Here is a 19871-nt window from a genome sequence, read left to right on the forward strand (position 1 = left end):
CGAGCTCTCATGTTTACACTTGTTTCCCTTATTCATTAACGAGGGTCTCGTACTGGCCGACTTGGTGCCTCTAGTTTGTATATGGTGGACTATTGGTCAGCTGCCTGTTAGCAATATGTTCACGTGCTACGTGACACCAAACAGGCTCATAAGGAGTGTGCCACGCTCGCCGCCATGGCTACTAGTGGCGCTGACTGACACTCCCACGTTCAAATTGACATAGATACCCAATAAAGTGGCTGGGAAGATGGCTGTCGTAGTAGCTTAGTGATAGAGCATCGAACGCGTTATTCGAAGGTCGCAGGTTTGAATCCCGTCCACGGCAAGGTATCTTTTCACCCACTTTTCTTCTCATTTACATTACAGTTGGCCTAGTCACTTACCCTGTACCTTCGTTGGCATTATTGTCTGTTAGATCTCATTATTGTTGTGTAAAACACGAAAAACGAGCCCTTAGCTTTACACATGTTTCCCTTATTCATTAACGAGGGTCTCGTACTGGCACTTGGTGCCTCTAGATTGTATACGGTGGACTATTGGTCAGCTGCCAGTTAGCAATATGTTCACGTGCTACGTGACACCAAGCAGGCTCATAAGGAATGTGCCACGCTCGCCGCCATGGCTACTAGGGGCGCTGACTGACACTTCCACGTTTAAATTGACACAGATACCCAATAATGTGGCTGGGAATATAGCTGTCGTGGTAGCTCAGTGGTAGCTCATCGAACGCGTTATTCGAAGGTGGCAGGTTCGGATCCTCTCCACGGCAAAGTATCTTTTCACCCACTTTTCTTTCTTCCCCTTTAAATTACAGTTGGCCTAATAACTTACCCTGTACCTTCGTTGGAATTATTGTCTGTTAGATCTCACTATTATTGCGTAAAACAGTGAAAACGAGCCGTTAAGTTTACACTTGTTTCCCTCATTCATTAACGAGGGTCTCGTACTGGCAGACTTGATGCCTCTATGTTGTATACGGTAGACTATTGGTCAGCTGCCAGTTAGCAATATGTTCACGTGCTACGTGACGCCAAACAGGCTCATAAGGAGTGTGCCACGCTCGCAGCCATGGCTACTAGGGGCGCTGACTGACACTCCCACGTTTAAGTTGGTTGACATAGATACACAATAAAGTGGCTGGGAAGCTGGCTGTCATGGTAGCTCCGTGGTAGACCATCGAACGCGTTATTCGAAGGTCGCAAGTTCCGATCCTGTCCACGGCAAGGTATCTTTTCACCCACATTTCTTTCTTCCCCTTTACATTACAGTTTGCCTAATAGCTTACCCTGTATCTTCGTTGGAATTGTTGTCTGTTAAATCTCAATATTATTGCGTAAAACACTAAAAACGAGCCGTTAAGTTTACACTTGTTTCCCTCATTCATTAACGAGGGTCTAGTACTGGCAGACTTGATGCCTCTAGGTTGTATAAGGTGGACTATTGGTCAGCTGCCAGTTAGAAATATGTTCACGTGCTACATGACACCAAGCAGGCTCATAAGGAGTGTGCCACGCTCGCCACCATGGCTACTAGGGGCGCTGACTGACACTCCCACGTTCAAATTGACATAGATACCCAATAAAGTGGCTGGGAAGATGGCTGTCGTGGTAGCTCAGTGATAGAGCATCGAACGCGTTATTCGAAGGTCGAGGGTACGGATCCTGTCCAAGGCAAGGTATCTTTTCACCCACTTTTCTTTCTTCTCCTTTACATTACAGTTGGCCTAATAACTTACCCTGTACCTTCGTTGGCATTATTGTCTGTTAGATCTCATTAATGTTGTGTAAAACACGAAAAACGAGCCCTTAGGTTTACACTTGTTTCCCTTATTCATTAACGAGGTTCTCGTACTGGCAGACTTGGTGCCTCTAGATTGTATACGGTGAACTATTGGTCAGCTACCAGTTAGCAATATGTTCACGTGCTACGTGACTCCAAACAGGCGCATAAGGAATGTAAAACGCTCGCCGCCATGGCTACTAGTATTGCTGACTGACACTCCCCCGTTTAAATTGACACAGATACCCAATAATGTGGCTGGGAAGATAGCTGTCGTGGTAGCTCAGTGGTAGATCATCGAACGCGTTATTTGAAGGTCGCAGGTTCGGATCCTGTCGACGGCAAAGTATCTTTTTACCCACTTTTCTTTCTTCCTCTTTACATAACAGTTGGCCTAATAACTTACCCTGTACCTTCGTTGGAATTATTGTCCGTTAGATCTCACTATTATTGCGTAAAACACTGAAAACGAGCCGTTAAGTTTACACTTGTTTCCCTCATTCATTAACGAGGGTCTCGTACTGGCAGACTTGACGCCTATAGGTTGTATACGGTAGACTATTGGTCAGCTGCCAGTTAGCAATATGTTCACGTGCTACGTGACGCCAAACAGGCTCATAAGGAGTGTGCCACGCTCGCCGCCATGGCTACTAGAGGCGCTGACTGACACTCCCACGTTTTAGTTGGTTGACATAGATACACAATAAAGTGGCTGGGAAGATGGCTTTTGTGGTAGCTCAGTGGTAGACCATCGAACGCGTTATTCGAAGGTCGCAGGTTCGAATCCTGTCCACGGCAAGGTATCTTTTCACCCACTTTTCTTTCTTGTCATTTACATTACACTTGGCCTAATAACTTACCCTGGTCCTTCGTTGGCATTATTGTCTGTTATATCTCATTATTATTGTGTAAAACACGAAAAACGAGCCGTTAAGTTTACACTTGTTTCCCTCATTCATTACCGAGGGTCTCGTACTGGCAGACTTGGTGCCTCTAGGTTGTATACGATGGACTATTGGTCAGCTGCCAATTAGCAATATGTTCACGTGCTACGTGACGCCAAACAGGCTCATAAGGAGTGTGCCACGCTCGCCGCCCTGGCTACTAGTGGCGCTGACTGACACTCTCACGTTTAAATTGACATAGATACCCAATAAAGTGCCTGGGAGGATGGCTGTCATATTAGCGCAGTGGTAGACCATCGAACGCGTTATTCAAAGGTCGCCGGTTTGAATCCTGTCCACGGCAAGGTATCTTTTCAACCACTTTTCTTCTCATTTGCATTACAGTTAGCCTAGTAACTTACCCTGTACCTTCGTTGAAAATATTGTCTGGTATATCTCATTATTATTGTGTACACCACGAAACACGAGCTCTCATGTTTACACTTGTTTCCCTTATTCATTAACGAGGGTCTCGTACTGGCCAACTTGGTGCCTCTAGTTTGTATATGGTGGACTATTGGTCAGCTGCCAGTTAGCAATATGTTCACGTGCTACGTGACACCAAGCAGGCTCATAAGGAGTGTGCCACGCTCGCCGCCATGGCTACTAGGGGCGCTGACTGACACTCCCACGTTTAAATTGACACAGATACCCAATAATGTGGCTGGGAAGATAGCTGTCGTGGTAGCTCAGTGGTAGATCATCGAACGCGTTATTCGAAGGTGGCAGGTTCGGATCCTGTCCACGGCAAAGTATCTTTTCACCCACTTTTCTTTCTTCCCCTTTACACAACAGTTGGCCTAATAACTTACCCTGTACCTTCGTTGGAATTATTGTCTGTTAGATCTCACTATTATTGCGTAAAACACTGACAACGAGCCGTTAAGTTTACACTTGTTTCCCTCATTCATTAACGAGGGCCTTGTACTGGCAGACTTGATGCCTCTAGGTTGTATACGGTAGACTATTGGTCAGCTGCCAGTTAGCAATATGTTCACGTGCTACGTGGCGCCAAACAGGCTCATAAGGAGTGTGCCACGCTCGCAGCCATGGCTACTAGAGGCGCTGACTGACACTCCCACGTTTAAGTTGGTTGACATAAATACACAATAAAGTGGCTGGGAAGATGGCTGTCATGGTAGCTCAATGGTAGACCATCGAACGCGTTATTCGAAGGTCGCAGGTTCGAATCCTGTCCACGGCAAGGTATCTTTTCACTCACTTTTCTTTCTTGTCATTTACATTACATTTGGCCTAATAACTTACCCTGGTCCTTCGTTGGCATTATTGTCTGTTATATCTCAATATTGTTGTGTAAAACACGAAAAACGAGCCCTCAGCTTTACACATGTTTCCCTTATTCATTAAACGAGGGTCTCGTACTGGCCGACTTGGTGCCTCTAGATTGTATACGGTGGACTATGGGTCAGCTGCCAGTTAGCAATATTTTCACGTGCTATGTGATGCCAAACATGCTCAAAAGGTAAGTAAAACGCTCGCCGCCATGGCTACTATTAGTGCTGACTAACACTTCCACGTTTCAATTCACATAGATACCCAATAAAGTGGCTGGGAAGTTAGCTGTCGTGTTAGCTCAGTGGTAGGCCATCGAACGCGTTATTCGAAGGTCGCAGGTTCGGATGCTGTCCACGGCAAAGTATCTTTTCACCCACTTTTCTTTCTTCCCGTTTACATTACAGTTGGCCTAATAACTTACCCTGTACCTTTGTTGGAATTATTGTCTGTTAGATCTCAATATTATTGCGTAAAACACTAAAAACGAGCCGTTAAGTTTACACTTGTTTCCCTCATTCATTAACGAGGGTCTCGTACTGGCAGACTTGATGCCTCTAGGTTCTATACAGTAGACAATTCGTCAGCTGCCAGTTGTTAATATGTTCACGTGCTACGTGACACCAAACAGGCTCATAAGGAGTGTGCCACGCTCGCCGCCTTGGCTACTAGGGGCGCTGACTGACACTCGCACATTCAAATTGACATAGATACCCAATAAAGTGGCTGGGAAGATGGCTGTCGTGGTAGCTCAGTGATAGAGCATCGAACGCGTTATTCGAAGGTCGCAGGTTCGATACCTGTCCAAAACAAGGTATCTTTTCACCCACATTTCTTTCTTCCCCTTTACATTACAGTTTGCCTAATAGCTTACCCTGTATCTTCGTTGGAATTGTTGTCTGTTAGATCTCAATATTATTGCGTAAAACACTAAAAACGAGCCGTTAAGTTTACACTTGTTTCCCTCATTCATTAACGAGGGTCTAGTACTGGCAGACTTGATGCCTCTAGGTTGTATAAGGTGGACTATTGGTCAGCTGCCAGTTAGAAATATGTTCACGTGCTACGTGAGACCAAGCAGGCTCATAAGGAGTGTGCCACGCTCGCCGCCATGGCTACTAGGGGCGCTGACTGACACCCCCACGTTCAAATTGACATAGATACCCAATAAAGTGGCTGGCAAGATGGCTGTCGTGGTAGCTCAGTGATAGAGCATCGAACGCGTTATTCGAAGGTCGCAGGTACGGATCCTGTCCAAGGCAAGGTATCTTTTCACCCACTTTTCTTTCTTCTCCTTTACATTACAGGTGGCCTAATAACTTACCCTGTACCTTCGTTGGCATTATTGTCTGTTAGATCTCATTAATGTTGTGTAAAACACGAAAAACGAGCCCTTAGGTTTACACTTGTTTCCCTTATTCATTAACGAGGTTCTCGTACTGGCAGACTTGGTGCCTCTAGATTGTATACGGTGAACTATTGGTCAGCTACAAGTTAGCAATATGTTCACGTGCTACGTGACTCCAAACAGACGCATAAGGAATGTAAAACGCTCGCCGCCATGGCTACTAGGGGCGCTGACTGACACTCGCACATTCAAATTGACATAGATACCCAATGAAGTGGCTGGGAAGATGGCTGGCGTGGTAGCTCAGTGATAAAGCATCGAACGCGTTATTCGAAGATCGCAAGTTCCGATCCTGTCCACGGCAAGGTATCTTTTCACCCACATTTCTTCCTTCCCCTTTACATTACAGTTTGCCTAATAGCTCACCCTGTATCTTCGTTGGAATTGTTGTCTGTTAGATCTCAATATTATTGCGTAAAACACTAAAAACGAGCCGTTAAGTTTACACTTGTTTCCCTCATTCATTAATGAGGGTCTAGTACTGGCAGACTTGATGCTTCTAGGTTGAATAAGGTGGACAATTGGTCAGCTGCCAGTTAGAAATATGTTCACGTGCTACGTGACACCAAGAAGGCTCATAAGGAGTGTGCCACGCTCGCCGCCATGGCTACTAGGGGCGCTGACTGACACTCCCACGTTCAAATTGACATAGATACCCAATAAAGTGGCTGGGAAGATGGCTGTCGTGGTAGCTCAGTGATAGAGCATCGAACGCGTTATTCGAAGGTCGCAGGTACGGATCCTGTCCAAGGCAAGGTATCTTTTCACCCACTTTTCTTTCTTCTCCTTTACATTACAGTTGGCCTAATAACTTACCCTGTACCTTCGTTGGCATTATTGTCTGTTAGATCTCATTAATGTTGTGTAAAACACGAAAAACCAGCCCTTAGGTTTACACTTGTTTCCCTTATTCATTAACGAGGTTCTCGTACTGGCAGACTTGGTGCCTCTAGATTGTATACGGTGAACTATTGGTCAGCTACCAGTTAGCAATATGTTCACGTGCTACGTGACTCCAAACAGGCGCATAAGGAATGCAAAATGCTCGCCGCCATGGCTACTAGTATTGCTGACTGACACTCCCACGTTTAAATTGACACAGATACCCAATAATGTATCTGGGAAGATAGCTGTCGTGGTAGCTCAGTGGTAGATCATCGAACGCGTTATTCGAAGGTCGCAGGTTCGGATCCTGTCAACGGCAAAGTATCTTTTTACCCACTTTTCTTTCTTCCCCTTTACATTACAGTTGGCCTAATAACTTACCCTGTACCTTCGTTGGAATTATTGTCGGTTAGATCTCACTATTATTGCGTAAAACACTGAAAACGAGCCGTTATGTTGACACTTGTTTCCCTCATTCATTACCGAGGGTCTCGTAGTGGCAGACTTGGTGCCTCTATGTTGTATACGGCGGACTATTGGTCCGCGGCCGGTTAGCAATATGTTCACGTGCTATGTGACGCCAAACAGGCTCATAAGGAGTGTGCCACGCTCGCCGCCATGGCTACCAGTGGCGCTGACTGACACTCCAACGTTTAAGTTGACAAGGATACCTAATAAAGTGGCTGGGAAGATGGCTGTTGTAGTAGCTCAGTGGTAGACCATCGAACGCGTTATTCGAAGGTCGCAGGTTCGGATCCTGTCCAAGGCAAGGTATCTTTTCACCCACTTTTCTTCTTCTCCTTTACAGAACAGTTGGCCTAATAACCTACCCTGTTCCTTCGTTGGCATTATTGTCCATTTAATCTCAATATTTTTGTGTAAAACACGATTGATTGATTGATTGATTGATATGTGGGGTTTAACGTCCCAAAACCACCATATGATTATGAGAGACGCCGTAGTGGAGGGCTCCGGAAATTTAGACCACCTGGGGTTCTTTAACGTGCACCCAAATCTGAGCACACGGGCCTACAACATTTCCGCCTCCATCGTGTAAAACACGAAAAACGAGCCTTCAAGTTTACACTTGTTTCCCTCATTCATTAACGAGGGTCTCGTACTGGCAGACTTGGTGCCTCTAGGTTGTATACGGTGGACTTTTGGTCAACTGCCAGTTAGCAATATGTTCACGTGGTACGTGACGCCAAACAGACTCATAAGGAGTGTGCCACGCTCGCCGCCCTGGCTACTAGTGGCGCTGACTGACACTCTCATGTTTAAATTGACATAGATACCCAATAAAGTGGCTGGGAAGATGGCTGTCAAATTAGCTCAGTGGTAGACCATCGAACGCGTTAATCGAAGGTCGCCGGTTCGAATCCTGTCCACGGCAAGGGATCTTTTCACCCACTATTCTGCTCATTTACATTACAGTTGGCCTAGTAACTTACCCTGTACCTTCTTTGGAAATATTGTCTGTTATATCTCATAAATATTGTGTAAACCACGAAACACGAGCTCTTAAGTTTACACTTGTTTCGCTTATTCATTAACGAGGTACTCGTACTGGCAGACTTGGTGCCTCTAGGTTGTATATGGCGGACTGTTGGTCAGCTGCCAGTTAGCATTATGTTCACGTGCTACGTGACGCCAAACAGGCTCATAAGGAGTGTGCCACGCTCCCCGCCATGGCTACTAGGGGCGCTGACTGACACTCCCACGTTTAAGTTGGTTGACATAGATACCCAATAAAGTGGCTGGGAAGATGGCTATCGTGGTAGCTCAGTGGTAGACCATCGAACGCGTTATTCGAAGGTCGCAGGTTCGAATCCTGTCCACGGCAAGGTATCTTTTCACCCACTTTTCTTTCTTGTCATTTACATTACATTTGGCCTAATAACTTACCCTGGTCCTTCGTTGGCATCATTGTCTGTTATATCTCATTAATATTGTGTAAAACACGAAAAACGAGCCGTTAAGTTTACACTTGTTTCCCTCATTCATTACCGAGGGTCTCGTACTAGCAGACTTGGTGCCTCTAGGTTGTATACGGTGGACTATTGGTCAGCTGCCAGTTAGCAATATGTTCACGTGCTACGTGACGCCAAACAGGCTCATAAGGAGTGTGCCACGCTCGCCGCCCTGGCTACTAGTGGCGCTGACTGACACTCTCACGTTTAATTTGACACAGATAACCAATACAGTGGCTGGAAAGATGGCTGTCATATTAGCTCAGTGGTAGACCATCGAACGCGTTATTCAAAGGTCACCGGTTCGGATCCTGTCCCCGGCAAGGCATCTTTTCACCCACTTTTTTTTCTTCTCATTTACATTACAGTTGCCCTAATAACTTACCCTGTACCTTGGTTGGCATTATTGCCCTTTAGATCTCATTATAATGTGTAAAACAAAAAAACGAGCCCTTAAGTTTACACTTGTTTCCCTTATTCATTAACGAGGGTTTCGTACTGGCAGACTTGTTGCCTCTAGGTTGTATATAGCGGACTGTTGGTCAGCTGCCAGTTAGCAATATGTTCACGTGCTACGTGATGCCAAAAGGGTTCCCAAGTAGTGTGTCACGCTCGCCGCCATGGCTACTAAGGGTGCTGACTGACACTCCCACGTTCAAATTGACATAGATACCCAATAAAGTGGCTGGGAAGATGGCTTTCGTGGTAGCTCAGTGATAGAGCATCGAACGCGTTATTCGAAGGTCGCAGGTTCGGATCCTGTCCAAAGCAAGGTATCTTTTCACCCACTTTTCTTTCTTCTCCTTTACATTACAGTTGGCCTAATAACTTACCCTGTACCTTCGTTGGCATTATTGTCTGTTAGATCTCATTAATGTTGTGTAAAACACGAAAAACCAGCCCTTAGGTTTACACTTGTTTCCCTTATTCATTAACGAGGTTCTCGTACTGGCAGACTTGGTGCCTCTAGATTGTATACGGTGAACTATTGGTCAGCTACCAGTTAGCAATATGTTCACGTGCTACGTGACTCCAAACAGGCGCATAAGGAATGCAAAATGCTCGCCGCCATGGCTACTAGTATTGCTGACTGACACTCCCACGTTTAAATTGACACAGATACCCAATAATGTATCTGGGAAGATAGCTGTCGTGGTAGCTCAGTGGTAGATCATCGAACGCGTTATTCGAAGGTCGCAGGTTCGGATCCTGTCAACGGCAAAGTATCTTTTTACCCACTTTTCTTTCTTCCCCTTTACATTACAGTTGGCCTAATAACTTACCCTGTACCTTCGTTGGAATTATTGTCGGTTAGATCTCACTATTATTGCGTAAAACACTGAAAACGAGCCGTTATGTTGACACTTGTTTCCCTCATTCATTACCGAGGGTCTCGTACTGGCAGACTTGGTGCCTCTATGTTGTATACGGTGGACTATTGGTCCGCGGCCGGTTAGCAATATGTTCACGTGCTATGTGACGCCAAACAGGCTCATAAGGAGGGTGCCACGCTCGCCGCCATGGCTACCAGTGGCGCTGACTGACACTCCAACGTTTAAGTTGACAATGATACCTAATAAAGTGGCTGGGAAGATGGCTGTTGTAGTAGCTCAGTGGTAGACCATCGAACGCGTTATTCGAAGGTCGCAGGTTCGGATCCTGTCCAAGGCAAGGTATCTTTTCACCCACTTTTCTTCTTCTCATTTACACAACAGTTGGCCTAATAACCTACCCTGTTCCTTCGTTGGCATTATTGTCCATTTAATCTCAATATTTTTGTGTAAAACACGAAAAACGAGCCTTCAAGTTTACACTTGTTTCCCTCATTCATTAACGAGGGTCTCGTACTGGCAGACTTGGTGCCTCTAGGTTGTATACGGTGGACTTTTGGTCAACTGCCAGTTAGCAATATGTTCACGTGGTACGTGACGCCAAACAGACTCATAAGGAGTGTGCCACGCTCGCCGCCCTGGCTACTAGTGGCGCTGACTGACACTCTCATGTTTAAATTGACATAGATACCCAATAAAGTGGCTGGGAAGATGGCTGTCAAATTAGCTCAGTGGTAGACCATCGAACGCGTTAATCGAAGGTCGCCGGTTCGAATCCTGTCCACGGCAAGGGATCTTTTCACCCACTATTCTGCTCATTTACATTACAGTTGGCCTAGTAACTTACCCTGTACCTTCTTTGGAAATATTGTCTGTTATATCTCATAAATATTGTGTAAACCACGAAACACGAGCTCTTAAGTTTACACTTGTTTCGCTTATTCATTAACGAGGTACTCGTACTGGCAGACTTGGTGCCTCTAGGTTGTATATGGCGGACTGTTGGTCAGCTGCCAGTTAGCATTATGTTCACGTGCTACGTGACGCCAAACAGGCTCATAAGGAGTGTGCCACGCTCCCCGCCATGGCTACTAGGGGCGCTGACTGACACTCCCACGTTTAAGTTGGTTGACATAGATACCCAATAAAGTGGCTGGGAAGATGGCTATCGTGGTAGCTCAGTGGTAGACCATCGAACGCGTTATTCGAAGGTCGCAGGTTCGAATCCTGTCCACGGCAAGGTATCTTTTCACCCACTTTTCTTTCTTGTCATTTACATTACATTTGGCCTAATAACTTACCCTGGTCCTTCGTTGGCATCATTGTCTGTTATATCTCATTAATATTGTGTAAAACACGAAAAACGAGCCGTTAAGTTTACACTTGTTTCCCTCATTCATTACCGAGGGTCTCGTACTAGCAGACTTGGTGCCTCTAGGTTGTATAAGGTGGACTATTGGTCAGCTGCCAGTTAGAAATATGTTCACGTGCTACGTGAGACCAAGCAGGCTCATAAGGAGTGTGCCACGCTCGCCGCCATGGCTACTAGGGGCGCTGACTGACACCCCCACGTTCAAATTGACATAGATACCCAATAAAGTGGCTGGCAAGATGGCTGTCGTGGTAGCTCAGTGATAGAGCATCGAACGCGTTATTCGAAGGTCGCAGGTACGGATCCTGTCCAAGGCAAGGTATCTTTTCACCCACTTTTCTTTCTTCTCCTTTACATTACAGGTGGCCTAATAACTTACCCTGTACCTTCGTTGGCATTATTGTCTGTTAGATCTCATTAATGTTGTGTAAAACACGAAAAACGAGCCCTTAGGTTTACACTTGTTTCCCTTATTCATTAACGAGGTTCTCGTACTGGCAGACTTGGTGCCTCTAGATTGTATACGGTGAACTATTGGTCAGCTACAAGTTAGCAATATGTTCACGTGCTACGTGACTCCAAACAGACGCATAAGGAATGTAAAACGCTCGCCGCCATGGCTACTAGGGGCGCTGACTGACACTCGCACATTCAAATTGACATAGATACCCAATGAAGTGGCTGGGAAGATGGCTGGCGTGGTAGCTCAGTGATAAAGCATCGAACGCGTTATTCGAAGATCGCAAGTTCCGATCCTGTCCACGGCAAGGTATCTTTTCACCCACATTTCTTCCTTCCCCTTTACATTACAGTTTGCCTAATAGCTCACCCTGTATCTTCGTTGGAATTGTTGTCTGTTAGATCTCAATATTATTGCGTAAAACACTAAAAACGAGCCGTTAAGTTTACACTTGTTTCCCTCATTCATTAATGAGGGTCTAGTACTGGCAGACTTGATGCTTCTAGGTTGAATAAGGTGGACAATTGGTCAGCTGCCAGTTAGAAATATGTTCACGTGCTACGTGACACCAAGAAGGCTCATAAGGAGTGTGCCACGCTCGCCGCCATGGCTACTAGGGGCGCTGACTGACACTCCCACGTTCAAATTGACATAGATACCCAATAAAGTGGCTGGGAAGATGGCTGTCGTGGTAGCTCAGTGATAGAGCATCGAACGCGTTATTCGAAGGTCGCAGGTACGGATCCTGTCCAAGGCAAGGTATCTTTTCACCCACTTTTCTTTCTTCTCCTTTACATTACAGTTGGCCTAATAACTTACCCTGTACCTTCGTTGGCATTATTGTCTGTTAGATCTCATTAATGTTGTGTAAAACACGAAAAACCAGCCCTTAGGTTTACACTTGTTTCCCTTATTCATTAACGAGGTTCTCGTACTGGCAGACTTGGTGCCTCTAGATTGTATACGGTGAACTATTGGTCAGCTACCAGTTAGCAATATGTTCACGTGCTACGTGACTCCAAACAGGCGCATAAGGAATGCAAAATGCTCGCCGCCATGGCTACTAGTATTGCTGGCTGACACTCCCACGTTTAAATTGACACAGATACCCAATAATGTATCTGGGAAGATAGCTGTCGTGGTAGCTCAGTGGTAGATCATCGAACGCGTTATTCGAAGGTCGCAGGTTCGGATCCTGTCAACGGCAAAGTATCTTTTTACCCACTTTTCTTTCTTCCCCTTTACATTACAGTTGGCCTAATAACTTACCCTGTACCTTCGTTGGAATTATTGTCGGTTAGATCTCACTATTATTGCGTAAAACACTGAAAACGAGCCGTTATGTTGACACTTGTTTCCCTCATTCATTACCGAGGGTCTCGTAGTGGCAGACTTGGTGCCTCTATGTTGTATACGGCGGACTATTGGTCCGCGGCCGGTTAGCAATATGTTCACGTGCTATGTGACGCCAAACAGGCTCATAAGGAGTGTGCCACGCTCGCCGCCATGGCTACCAGTGGCGCTGACTGACACTCCAACGTTTAAGTTGACAAGGATACCTAATAAAGTGGCTGGGAAGATGGCTGTTGTAGTAGCTCAGTGGTAGACCATCGAACGCGTTATTCGAAGGTCGCAGGTTCGGATCCTGTCCAAGGCAAGGTATCTTTTCACCCACTTTTCTTCTTCTCCTTTACAGAACAGTTGGCCTAATAACCTACCCTGTTCCTTCGTTGGCATTATTGTCCATTTAATCTCAATATTTTTGTGTAAAACACGATTGATTGATTGATTGATTGATATGTGGGGTTTAACGTCCCAAAACCACCATATGATTATGAGAGACGCCGTAGTGGAGGGCTCCGGAAATTTAGACCACCTGGGGTTCTTTAACGTGCACCCAAATCTGAGCACACGGGCCTACAACATTTCCGCCTCCATCGTGTAAAACACGAAAAACGAGCCTTCAAGTTTACACTTGTTTCCCTCATTCATTAACGAGGGTCTCGTACTGGCAGACTTGGTGCCTCTAGGTTGTATACGGTGGACTTTTGGTCAACTGCCAGTTAGCAATATGTTCACGTGGTACGTGACGCCAAACAGACTCATAAGGAGTGTGCCACGCTCGCCGCCCTGGCTACTAGTGGCGCTGACTGACACTCTCATGTTTAAATTGACATAGATACCCAATAAAGTGGCTGGGAAGATGGCTGTCAAATTAGCTCAGTGGTAGACCATCGAACGCGTTAATCGAAGGTCGCCGGTTCGAATCCTGTCCACGGCAAGGGATCTTTTCACCCACTATTCTGCTCATTTACATTACAGTTGGCCTAGTAACTTACCCTGTACCTTCTTTGGAAATATTGTCTGTTATATCTCATAAATATTGTGTAAACCACGAAACACGAGCTCTTAAGTTTACACTTGTTTCGCTTATTCATTAACGAGGTACTCGTACTGGCAGACTTGGTGCCTCTAGGTTGTATATGGCGGACTGTTGGTCAGCTGCCAGTTAGCATTATGTTCACGTGCTACGTGACGCCAAACAGGCTCATAAGGAGTGTGCCACGCTCCCCGCCATGGCTACTAGGGGCGCTGACTGACACTCCCACGTTTAAGTTGGTTGACATAGATACCCAATAAAGTGGCTGGGAAGATGGCTATCGTGGTAGCTCAGTGGTAGACCATCGAACGCGTTATTCGAAGGTCGCAGGTTCGAATCCTGTCCACGGCAAGGTATCTTTTCACCCACTTTTCTTTCTTGTCATTTACATTACATTTGGCCTAATAACTTACCCTGGTCCTTCGTTGGCATCATTGTCTGTTATATCTCATTAATATTGTGTAAAACACGAAAAACGAGCCGTTAAGTTTACACTTGTTTCCCTCATTCATTACCGAGGGTCTCGTACTAGCAGACTTGGTGCCTCTAGGTTGTATACGGTGGACTATTGGTCAGCTGCCAGTTAGCAATATGTTCACGTGCTACGTGACGCCAAACAGGCTCATAAGGAGTGTGCCACGCTCGCCGCCCTGGCTACTAGTGGCGCTGACTGACACTCTCACGTTTAATTTGACACAGATAACCAATACAGTGGCTGGAAAGATGGCTGTCATATTAGCTCAGTGGTAGACCATCGAACGCGTTATTCAAAGGTCACCGGTTCGGATCCTGTCCCCGGCAAGGCATCTTTTCACCCACTTTTTTTTCTTCTCATTTACATTACAGTTGCCCTAATAACTTACCCTGTACCTTGGTTGGCATTATTGCCCTTTAGATCTCATTATAATGTGTAAAACAAAAAAACGAGCCCTTAAGTTTACACTTGTTTCCCTTATTCATTAACGAGGGTTTCGTACTGGCAGACTTGTTGCCTCTAGGTTGTATATAGCGGACTGTTGGTCAGCTGCCAGTTAGCAATATGTTCACGTGCTACGTGATGCCAAAAGGGTTCCCAAGTAGTGTGTCACGCTCGCCGCCATGGCTACTAAGGGTGCTGACTGACACTCCCACGTTCAAATTGACATAGATACCCAATAAAGTGGCTGGGAAGATGGCTTTCGTGGTAGCTCAGTGATAGAGCATCGAACGCGTTATTCGAAGGTCGCAGGTTCGGATCCTGTCCAAAGCAAGGTATCTTTTCACCCACTTTTCTTTCTTCTCCTTTACATTACAGTTGGCCTAATAACTTACCCTGTACCTTCGTTGGCATTATTGTCTGTTAGATCTCATTAATGTTGTGTAAAACACGAAAAACCAGCCCTTAGGTTTACACTTGTTTCCCTTATTCATTAACGAGGTTCTCGTACTGGCAGACTTGGTGCCTCTAGATTGTATACGGTGAACTATTGGTCAGCTACCAGTTAGCAATATGTTCACGTGCTACGTGACTCCAAACAGGCGCATAAGGAATGCAAAATGCTCGCCGCCATGGCTACTAGTATTGCTGACTGACACTCCCACGTTTAAATTGACACAGATACCCAATAATGTATCTGGGAAGATAGCTGTCGTGGTAGCTCAGTGGTAGATCATCGAACGCGTTATTCGAAGGTCGCAGGTTCGGATCCTGTCAACGGCAAAGTATCTTTTTACCCACTTTTCTTTCTTCCCCTTTACATTACAGTTGGCCTAATAACTTACCCTGTACCTTCGTTGGAATTATTGTCGGTTAGATCTCACTATTATTGCGTAAAACACTGAAAACGAGCCGTTATGTTGACACTTGTTTCCCTCATTCATTACCGAGGGTCTCGTACTGGCAGACTTGGTGCCTCTATGTTGTATACGGTGGACTATTGGTCCGCGGCCGGTTAGCAATATGTTCACGTGCTATGTGACGCCAAACAGGCTCATAAGGAGTGTGCCACGCTCGCCGCCATGGCTACCAGTGGCGCTGACTGACACTCCAACGTTTAAGTTGACAATGATACCTAATAAAGTGGCTGGGAAGATGGCTGTTGTAGTAGCTCAGTGGTAGACCATCGAACGCGTTATTCGAAGGTCGCAGGTTCGGATCCTGTCCAAGGCAAGGTATCTTTTCACCCACTTTTCTTCTTCTCATTTACACAACAGTTGGCCTAATAACCTACCCTGTTCCTTCGTTGGCATTATTGTCCATTTAATCTCAATATTTTTGTGTAAAACACGAAAAACGAGCCTTCAAGTTTACACTTGTTTCCCTCATTCATTAACGAGGGTCTCGTACTGGCAGACTTGGTGCCTCTAGGTTGTATACGGTGGACTTTTGGTCAACTGCCAGTTAGCAATATGTTCACGTGGTACGTGACGCCAAACAGACTCATAAGGAGTGTGCCACGCTCGCCGCCCTGGCTACTAGTGGCGCTGACTGACACTCTCATGTTTAAATTGACATAGATACCCAATAAAGTGGCTGGGAAGATGGCTGTCAAATTAGCTCAGTGGTAGACCATCGAACGCGTTAATCGAAGGTCGCCGGTTCGAATCCTGTCCACGGCAAGGGATCTTTTCACCCACTATTCTGCTCATTTACATTACAGTTGGCCTAGTAACTTACCCTGTACCTTCTTTGGAAATATTGTCTGTTATATCTCATAAATATTGTGTAAACCACGAAACACGAGCTCTTAAGTTTACACTTGTTTCGCTTATTCATTAACGAGGTACTCGTACTGGCAGACTTGGTGCCTCTAGGTTGTATATGGCGGACTGTTGGTCAGCTGCCAGTTAGCATTATGTTCACGTGCTACGTGACGCCAAACAGGCTCATAAGGAGTGTGCCACGCTCCCCGCCATGGCTACTAGGGGCGCTGACTGACACTCCCACGTTTAAGTTGGTTGACATAGATACCCAATAAAGTGGCTGGGAAGATGGCTATCGTGGTAGCTCAGTGGTAGACCATCGAACGCGTTATTCGAAGGTCGCAGGTTCGAATCCTGTCCACGGCAAGGTATCTTTTCACCCACTTTTCTTTCTTGTCATTTACATTACATTTGGCCTAATAACTTACCCTGGTCCTTCGTTGGCATCATTGTCTGTTATATCTCATTAATATTGTGTAAAACACGAAAAACGAGCCGTTAAGTTTACACTTGTTTCCCTCATTCATTACCGAGGGTCTCGTACTGGCAGACTTGGTGCCTCTAGGTTGTATACGGTGGACTATTGGTCAGCTGCCAGTTAGCAATATGTTCACGTGCTACGTGACGCCAAACAGGCTCATAAGGAGTGTGCCACGCTCGCCGCCCTGGCTACTAGTGGCGCTGACTGACACTCTCACGTTTAACTTGACACAGATAACCAATACAGTGGCTGGAAAGATGGCTGTCATATTAGCTCAGTGGTAGACCATCGAACGCGTTATTCAAAGGTCACCGGTTCGGAACCTGTCCCCGGCAAGGCATCTTTTCACCCACTTTTTTTTCTTCTCATTTACATTACAGTTGCCCTAATAACTTACCCTGTACCTTGGTTGGCATTATTGCCCTTTAGATCTCATTATAATGTGTAAAACAAAAAAACGAGCCCTTAAGTTTACACTTGTTTCCCTTATTCATTAACGAGGGTTTCGTACTGGCAGACTTGTTGCCTCTAGGTTGTATATAGCGGACTGTTGGTCAGCTGCCAGTTAGCAATATGTTCACGTGCTACGTGATGCCAAAAGGGTTCCCAAGTAGTGTGTCACGCTCGCCGCCATGGCTACTAAGGGCGCTGACTGACACTCCCACGTTCAAATTGACATAGATACCCAATAAAGTGGCTGGGAAGATGGCTTTCGTGGTAGCTCAGTGATAGAGCATCGAACGCGTTATTCGAAGGTCGCAGGTTCGGATCCTGTCCAAAGCAAGGTATCTTTTCACCCACTTTTCTTTCTTCTCCTTTACATTACAGTTGGCCTAATAACTTACCCTGTACCTTCGTTGGCATTATTGTCTGTTAGAACTCATTATTGTTGTGTAAAACACGAAAAACGAGCCGTTAGGTTTACACTTGTTTCCCTCATTCGTTAACGAGGTTCTCGTACTGGCAGACTTGTTGCCTCTAGATTGTATACGGTGGACTATTGGTCAGCTACCAGTTAGCATTATGTTCACGTGCTACGTGACGCCAAACAGGCTTATAAGGAGTGTAAAACGCTCGCTGCCATGGCTACTAGGGGCGCTGACTGACACTCCCACGTTCAAATTGACATAGATAACCAATGAAGTGGCTGGGAAGACGGCTGTCGTGGTAGCTCAGTGATAAAGCATCGAACGCGTTATTCGAAGGTCGCAGGTTCGGATCCTGTCCACGGCAAGGTATCTTTTTACCCACTTTTCTTTCTTTTGCTTTACAATACAGTTGGCCTAATAACTTACCCTGTACCTTCGTTGGCATTATTGTCTGTTAGATCTCATTATTGTTGTGTAAAACACGAAAAACGAGCCCTTAGGTTTACAATTGTTTCCCTTATTTATTAACGAGGTTCTCGTAATGGCAGACTTGGTGCCTCTAGATTGTATACGATGAACTATTGGTCAGCTACCAGTTAGCAATATGTTCACGTGCTACGTGACGCCAAACAGGCTCATAAGGAGTGTAAAACACTCGCCGCCATGGCTACTAGTAGTGCTCACTGACACTCCCACGTTTAAATTTACACAGATACCCAATAATGTGGCTGGCAAGATAGCTGTCGTGGTAGCTTAGTGGTAGATCATCGAACGCGTTATTCGAAGGTCACAGGTTCGGATCCTGTCCACGGCAAAGTATCTTTTCACCCACTTTTCTTTCTTCCCCTTTACATTACAGTTGGCCTAATAACTTACCCTGTACCTTCGTTGGAATTATTGTCTGTTAGATCTCACTATTATTGCGTAAAACACTGAAAACGAGCTGTTAAGTTTACACTTGTTTCCCTCATTCATTAACGAGGGTCTCGTACTGGCAGACTTGACGCCTCTAGGTTGTATACGGTAGACTATTGGTCACCTGCCAGTTAGCAATATGTTCACGTGCTACGTGACGCCAAACAGGCTCATAACGAGTGTGCCATGCTCGCCGCCATGGCTACTAGAGGCGCTGAATGACACTCCCACGTTTAAGTTGGTTGACATAGATACACAATAATGTGGCTGGGAAGATGGCTGTCGTGATAGCTCAGTGGTAGACCATCGAACGCGTCATTCGAAGGTCGCAGGTTTGAATCCTGTCCACGGCAAGGTATCTTTTCACCCACTTTTCTTTCTTGTCATTTACATTACATTTGGCCTAATAACTTACCCTGGTCCTTCGTTGGCATTATTGTCTGTTATATCTCATTATTATTGTGTAAAACACGAAAAACGAGCCGTTAAGTTTACACTTGTTTCCCTCATTCATTACCGAGGGTCTCGTACTGGCAGACTTGGTGCCTCTAGGTTGTATACGGTGGACTATTGGTCAGCTGCCAGTTAGCAATATGTTCACGTGCTACGTGACGCCAAACAGGCTCATAAGGAGTGTGCCACGCTCGCCGCATGGCTGCTAGTGGCGCTGACTGACACTCCAACGTTTAAGTTGACAAAGATACCTAATAAACTGGCTGGGAAGATGGCTGTTGTAGTAGCTCAGTGGTAGACAATCGAACGCGTTATTTGAAGGTCGCAGGTTCGGATCCTGTCCAAGGCAAGGTATCTTTTCACCCACTTTTCTTCTTCTCATTTACATTACAGTTGGCCTAATAACCTACCCTGTTCCTTCGTTGGCATTATTGTCCATTTGATCTCAATAATTTTGTGTAAAACACAAAAAACGAGCCTTCAAGTTTACACTTGTTTCCCTCATTCATTAACGAGGGTCTCGTACTGGCAGACTTGGTGCCTCTAGGTTGTATACGGTGGACTTTCGGTCAGCTGCCAGTTAGCAATATGTTCACGTGCTACGTGACGCCAAACAGACTCATAAGGAGTGTGCCACGCTCGCCGCCCT

This window comes from Rhipicephalus microplus, unplaced genomic scaffold (assembly GCF_043290135.1).
Source record: "Rhipicephalus microplus isolate Deutch F79 unplaced genomic scaffold, USDA_Rmic scaffold_22, whole genome shotgun sequence".
In the NCBI taxonomy this organism is placed as follows: Eukaryota; Metazoa; Arthropoda; class Arachnida; order Ixodida; family Ixodidae; genus Rhipicephalus; species Rhipicephalus microplus.